This window comes from Apium graveolens, chromosome 2 (genome assembly GCF_009905375.1).
Source record: "Apium graveolens cultivar Ventura chromosome 2, ASM990537v1, whole genome shotgun sequence".
Taxonomy (NCBI): domain Eukaryota; kingdom Viridiplantae; phylum Streptophyta; class Magnoliopsida; order Apiales; family Apiaceae; genus Apium; species Apium graveolens.
Genome location: NC_133648.1, coordinates 108193398 through 108201245, shown reverse-complemented (window position 1 = coordinate 108201245; position 7848 = coordinate 108193398). Strand labels below are relative to the sequence as shown.

At 34.5% G+C, this 7848-nt stretch overlaps 1 pseudogene; it reads right to left on the bottom strand.

Moving 5' to 3' along the window:
* Positions 1–6576, bottom strand: part of LOC141692071 (tubulin alpha-5 chain-like) — an 11891-nt pseudogene extending 5315 nt beyond the window's left edge.
* Between the last annotated feature and the right edge of the window lie 1272 nt (positions 6577–7848).

The window sequence follows — 7848 nt, the reverse complement described above, 5'->3', positions numbered from 1 at the left end:
TTGACAAGGAATTGGAAGATCAATTTCCTAAGGAATCCACTCCAGCTACAACTCAAGCATCAAAGCCCTCTGTGGTATTTGAAGACATGAGGGTGGTGGATCCCTACAGGAACATACATGGTGAACCTATTGTGCCAAAGGATGAGCCAATGGAGTGGGATAAAATACCAATTCCTGACTTCAACTTACCAATCCTTAGCAAGCCAAAAAGGACAAAGTCAAGGGCAGTCAAGAAAGTGAAGCTGCCACCTCTCAAATCCAAGTCAGTAGTTAAAGCTCAACCCAAGGTCAACAGGGGAGACTACTTGTACTTGTGTGACATCAAAGAATTTTTAGATCTAAATCTTTATCTGGATGAATTGGATGAAGTAAGGGCAATTGATGCATACAGAAACCTACCTGAAAGGTTGGTGTTCAAGTACAAAGGAGGAAGGCAGATTCGGTGGCCACTTTACAGGATTCTTCAAGAAAGCCAAGCTGCACTGATTAAAGTCTATTCATCCTTCAAGAAAAACTTTGGGTTCAATGTAACTGCAAGAAGACTAGTATTAAAGAAGATTGAAGAGCTGAGGAGTGTTAGAGCTAAAGATGCACTCCCAAAGACTCTAATCATCCCATAAACAGGGAGAAGAGTGCATCTAAGGCCCTACTGGCTGATGGAATTCATGGATGATAAGGGTGTAAGAAGATTCTTCAGATTAGAAGACCAATTGAGTATCTCTAGCAATGAGACTCTCTTGGAAATGTAAGAAAAGCTAGATCTCTCAGAATCTGATGAACTAGAATTCCACAGGCAGCTCCAGAATCAAATTGAAGAAAATAACAGAAAGCTTGGAAGAAGATCCAGACCTTCAAGGAACTAGAAAAATCTGCTCAGGCTAGAGGAGCATCTTGAATTGACTGTGAGCCAAACCTTGTTCATTTTAATTAATTAAAGCACTTTCAGTTTTATCTACTTATCTTTAAAGATATATGTTCAGGATGTTTTGTTATCATCGAGTATCTCTTAATTTATGGCTACAATTCCAGTAGACATAAATTGGGGGAGATTGTTGTGCATATGTTGTGTACTTGATGATTTCATAAACAAAACATCTAAGTAGATTTTACTTAGTGAAATTATGTAGCACTCGACGGATAAGAATTATAGTCCCGACGGATAACTCATTTTAGTCCCGACGGATGATTAACTTATTATCCATCGAGTGAGTAGCTTATGTAATAATAAGTTTGTAGCACAGTTATGTATGCACCTTTATATAGAATCTGTAGTAGCATATAAGTCATGTTGACTTTAACTAGATATGCAGAATAGGTTAATTAATTGTACATAAATGATGTCTTGTAATTCTGCATAAGTGATATAAAGTCAAGTGGCAAAATAGCTACCGACGGATGATTAACAAAGCCATGGACGGATGATCAAATGACTATCAATGGATGTTTAATATAGCAGTCGATGGATGATCAATTAAATCATTAACGGATGTTCTGAAAGTCGACGGATGATCATATGAAGAATTCAAACAGCAGTTGAACAGTGAAAGCTGACACACAGCCGTCGAGATGTATACAAACACACTGTGGAAGCCCATTAATTGGGTAATAGAGGACGAAAAGTAGCAAAGCTTAAGACTGCTAGATTTTATATTTGTTCAGTCTTTTTGACTTTGTAATCTTAGTATTATATAAACCAAGAGAGTCGCAAATAGAAAAAAAAACTGAGATAGCTGAGAAACACAAAAACAGAGAAATCTTTGTAAGCCGAATCCTTAGCATTTCCTGTATTCTCAGTAGTTCCATTTGTAAGCAGCTGTGAGCATTTCTGCACACAGAGTCCTCTCGATATATTATATATATCTCTGGTGGAATTGTTTAAATCCACCAGAAAGTTTTTAAAGACTCTTGTTTTTAATTACTTATGTTTTGATTCAATTAAGTTTACATTCCGCATTGTGCTAATCAAAACAAATATATCTATAATCGAGTTGAACATTTTTATTTCAAAAAAAAAGGTTCAAGAATTCCATTCAACCCCCCTTCTGTAATTCTTGCTATATTGTTAAGGGACTAACAGGAAGCTCAATCTCGTCAAAAGAGTTATGCAGATCAATATCGAAAGTTTGGTGGATTTGAGCCAGGTGATCATGTGTTCTTGAAGGTGTCGCCTTGTAAGGGTGTGAAGTGTTTTCGTATGAAGGGGAAACTTAGTCCAAGATATGTTGGACCTTTTGATATTATGGAGAAAGTTGGGGAAGTATCTTATAGAATTGCGTTGCCACCACAGTTATCTCATGTGCATAATGTGTTTCATGTGTCGGTTTTGAGGGGCTACAAATATCATCCATTACATGTAGTTTAGTATCCATTACATAAGATTAGAGAGGATCTTTCTTGTGAGGATGAAGCTGAGGCTATTTTAGCTCAAGAGGAGCGAGTTTTGATGAAGAACACCATTCCGTTTGTGAAAGTCTTGTGGAAAAATCATTCGGAGAGAGAGGCTACTTGGGTATTAGAAGAATCTATCCGTGAGAAATATCCACATTTATTCGATTCGGGTATGAATTTTTCTTAGTTTCGTTTGATTCCGGGGACAGAATCTTTTTTAAGGGGGTATATATGTAATATACGTGAATTTTAGGTAATAATAACAATAACAATAATAATAATAATAATAATAATTTGTGCTTACTAATTAGAGATGGAATAGGTTTATTAATAGATATTTGATTAATAAAATAAGTTCTAACCGTAATAGAAGAGTTGAGTCTATATATTTATACATAAACGTACCAGGTCTTTTACCTTTACATTAAAACCTTACAAGTTTCATATCGAGAGCCGCTCAGCTACTGGTTAAGAAAAAAGATTAATAAGTGAAGTTGTGAGAATTTTGTCTTCTCAATTGATTTAAGGTACTATATCCATCGACTTAGAGTTTACTTGGTTTACCCTATATTATCTTATTTATAGAATCCTTTGCTTTTGTATGTACGTGTTGAGATGTTATGATAAACAAAAGTAGTACAAACTCAAAGTTTAAAGATTATGGTTCCCTGTTATGCTTAATATGCTTACATGGTTTATAGGCCCTTAGTACTATGTAGTGATTAGTTTGTTATTATATTTTAAAATTGGATTTATAAATTTGTTTATTGATTGTATTAATGATTTCCTAATTATACTAAAGAAGTTAATGGACTTATGTAATATGTTTTGTGTCTTGTGATGTATAATGGTATATTATTTGAAAATAAAATATGGATAATTATTTACGTATGCAGATTTATAATATAATATTAGTATAAATTATTGTGCCTTTATGTATGTCCAGTGAACAGTCAAATATTGATTATAATATTTTAAAGTGGAATTGCCTTATTTCAATTGTTTAATATTTTCCAACTGTTGGTCATGTTACTGCGTCAATTTATTAAACTATATTTTACCGAGTTTCATGTACATTAAGTTGAGAAGTGGTTAATTGATTTTCTGGTGTCTGGTTTGTTAAATCCAATAATGATTCAACCATATATTACAAAGTGAGGCTGCAGGACTGTAGCAATGTCCCCCAAGACTAGTAAGAGGTTAAAGTAAAAATTAAATAAACGAATATAAAGAATGTATATTTATAGTAAATTGTATCTTTTGTATTTAGATCGCGGGCCAGAAATTTAGCGAATCGTGTTCGGACTTCGTTAGTATTTTATTTACGATTATTGAGGTACGGATTTTGTCCCCTTTTATTCGGCGCTACTCCTCTTTTTCATTATATTTATTTGATTCGTTCTGTTCTACTCTCATATCGTTAATATTTGCTTTGGTCGTTTTAACTTCCGGAAATTGTTTTAAAATTTGTTTTTGAAAATTTAGATATATGTTTATGCAGTTTTCAAAAATTATTTCTGACACCCACCTGTTTTGGAAATTTGTATCATTTATCTGAGGCGAGTTTTAAATTTTACGAGAATATTTATTTTGAACCCTTAGAGATATAGGGTATACCGAGTTAACCAGCTGTAGGGGGTACTACAGCCATGTCATTGCGGCACCAGTGACATGATACTTCCGTGACAGTGTGATTGGTCACGGCGTATTCCTCTGTTAGCTCTTGGGAGGAGCTTTTGCGCATTTGATATTTGTTCAGGATACGTGGGTGCACCCAGAGTTTGATTTGTGATTTGATTTATGGTGACATTGTATATGCCGTAAATGTTATACATTCTGTTGCACACATTAGGTACCCTATGATGTGTGTATTTGTATCTGTTCTGATCTCGGTATGAAGTATCCTAACCTCTCGTTGTTTCAGGCTTACTTATTTTTAAAATTGTACTTTTATTATAAATTGTTGATTATTTATTTCTGATCTCTTTGTTTATTAATTGTATTCCAAATCCGTACTGGGCGTTTGGCTCATGCCGTATTCTTTTTCTAGCAGGTGCTTAGGGGAATCTGGGACTGTGTGATGGAGAGCTACCCCTTTTATTGATTAGGATTTCAGACTTTATCAGTATTTAGATTTAATTATTTATTTGGAGAATTCAGAATCGATATTATTTGTTTAGACATTTTGGAGATTTAATATTATTTTAGAAATTTTAGATTGTTAAATTATTGTTAGAAATATATTAGGGCTCTGTTTGCAGGTTTATGGATTTTAAGTAATATCTCCTTTTATTAATAAAAAGGGGGTGTTAAAAAGTTGCTCAGGATAAAATAGTTGCCCGATATGTTCCTGTCCTAATCTCACCTGTCACTGTGGGCTCCAAGTCGACAAATGCAGCTCTAGGCACTGATGAATGTACCAAATAAATCATTTGTTGACGAGGCATCGCTGAAATCAATCATCAAATAAAGATGGGAATAAAGTGCTAAAAGTCTCAAATTTCCAATATAAAAATTCTTTCTACAAAAATTCAATATATTATATCTAAGATATGAGTATGATATTAAGCATCTCCAATCACTCTCAACCTGTTAGCTATATCTGATGTGGCACAACGTTTTGCTGTTGAGATAGATAACACAATGCTCCAACGCACATCTGTAACTAAAAATAAATATACATAACCTGACCTCCTTCTCCATATTTGTCAAAGCTTTACAGATCCGTAAGACCCTCCATGGCAGCTCCCTCATTTTCCCATCTCTTTTCCCGCCTAATCTGACAATCTTTTTGCTTATAAATGATAAATAGTTAAATATATTTGTTTAAAAAATATAGCTAATGGTTATTTGCTAATCCCGTTGGAGCAAAACACCTTTTTGATTATCTATAATTTAGCTAATTAATATTTTATAAGTTTTTAGCCAACCATTTTTAGATAATGTCGTCGGAGATGCTCAAGGGAAGTAACTTACTCTTCAAAGAGGTGCATATAGGAAACACATTCGCATTTCATAGTTGCCTTAGATATTACTCCCTCCGTCATTTTGATTTGTTATCAAAAGGATTGGGTACGGATTTTAACAAATATGTATAAACTAGTGAAAAAGAGAAAGCAAAATGTGTGAAGTGGTGGGATCTATCGATTTTTAATGTATAAAAGGTAGATAGTGGGTAAAAATAGTGTGAAAAGGGGGGGGAAGTGGGAAAATGCTAAGATCCATTGACTATTTTTAGTAAGTTTTGAAATGTAAAAAAATTAATGGGACATCCAAAAAAGAAACCGTAAAGAAATCAAAAGGACGAGGGAGTATAAATTTATCTATGTGGTTATAGGTGCTTGAGGATCAATACCATATTTAACTATTGGGGAGTAATTTAGAAAGGAAAATTGAGGATCAATACCATACTTAACTTTTGGGGAGTAATTTAAAAAAGAAAATTGATCTCACAACCTATTAAACTAATATACCACGGACACGATTGTATAACTCAGGTGGTTAAGAGTTTATCTTCTATTGTCACATGTCTTAAAATCTATCCTCGCTCGCCTCAAAAATTTACGAGAATAAATACTCATTTATAAGTTGTAAGGTTATTAGTCATATTTATTATATAAAAAAAACTAATACTCCCTCCGTTCCTCCCAAATATTTACATTTGGGTTGGGCACGGAGTTTAAGAAAAATGATAAATTAGTGGAGGAAAGTTAAACAAGTGAGTAAAGTAGTGAGTCCGATTAATATTATATATATAAAGTGGTTATAGTGAAAAGAAGTAGTGCATGTAGTTATTTTAAAAATTATAAATTTTTTATTATTTTTGGAAAATTTTGAAATATAAATAATTGGAAGGAAAATGTAAACAAACGGGAGGGACATAGTGAGCATGTATTATTATGCTTAACAAGGTATACTCGGTCATCATGATCTTAAGTTTGATTTTCACTTATTCAGAAATTTATCAAAAAACGGATACAAACTCAAATAAAAGGCTGACTTAAATTATACTTTAACAATATTTAGAAGAATTTTTTTTTTTTGGGTTTTTTTAATAAATCACACGGAACCATCATCCAACAAATAATGCAACATACCTCGCAACACAATACATAATTCAACTATGTAAATATCAATTATGTACATGTTTTTCTCTCCATATCTGTGAGAGTTGGTTTTTCTCTCCATATCTGGAATTTCAGATTTGTATGAGTTGTTTTGTGGTGGCACGTTATCAAAATATTAGTGAGCAGTTAGCAGATCTAAATGTGGAGGATGAGGAGAACGAAGATTTGGTTTTTGAAGGAGATGTAGAGGAGGAGGTTAAAAAATATGATATATGTCTTGTGGGAAGGTTTTTGACGGAGAAAAACATCAACACTAGAGATATGAAAACAAAGATATCGGATATTTGGAAACCCACGATGGGTATCAATATCAAAGAATTGGAACAAGGGATATATTTATTTCAGTTCTATCACAAGGAGGATAAGACATGGATGATGCATGGTGGGCCATGGAATTTTGACAACACAATGCTTCTGGTGGAATCGATCCCGACAGGAGAGGACCCTCTAAAAGTTCCTTAATGGTGGTTGAATATTTGGATTCAGATTCATGGTACACCGAATGGGTTTATGGCTGAAGCAGTTGGACAACAACTGGGTAATTTTTTTGGGGAATTCATTTCATATGATCCAAAGAACAATAATATTATATAGAGGAAATGCATGCGAGTAAAAATAAGATTGGATGCCAGGAAGCCACTTAAGAGAAAGAAGAAGATCAAAAGGAAAAATGGATCGGAATTCGTAGTATTATGCAAATATGAGAAGCTGGGGGACTTCTGTTTTGCGTGTGGCTTAGTTACACATACTGAGAGATTTTGTCGTAAATCTTTGGATACGAGGAGTGAAGGTGGTGATCAGGAATGGGGCTCGTGGCTTCGTGCACCACCACGGAGAGGAGCGGGGCAGGGCGGCAGTAAATGGTTAAGGGAGGAGGACGATGTTAGCTGGACGGAGAGAGTCGTTGGGGAAATAATTGCACTTCTTTTCCGACGGAGATTCAGGTGTTCAGGATAGGGGTGGAATTTTTAGGCGTGATGTTAGGAGCACTGGGGGGGGGAAGGAATTCAAATGATATATCATTAAGGATAACTCAAGGCGAGTATTTAAATGATAACGGGCCTAAACAGTTTGTGGCTATAACAAATGGGCTTTATGAAGAGGAGGAAGTTGGGCTGGATATTGAGGAGAGAAAAAGGAAACGTACTAGGCCAGTGTCTAAAACCACAATGGATATAGATGATACATTAATAAGGAAAGAGCAGGGAAATATAATGGGACAACTCCAGGAAACTGTATTTTCTGAAACTGATTATACAATTTCTAGTAATTCTGATTCGGCTACGCTTGCGGTGCAAGCTAGCCTCCCATTATGAATTACTTAAGTTGGAAT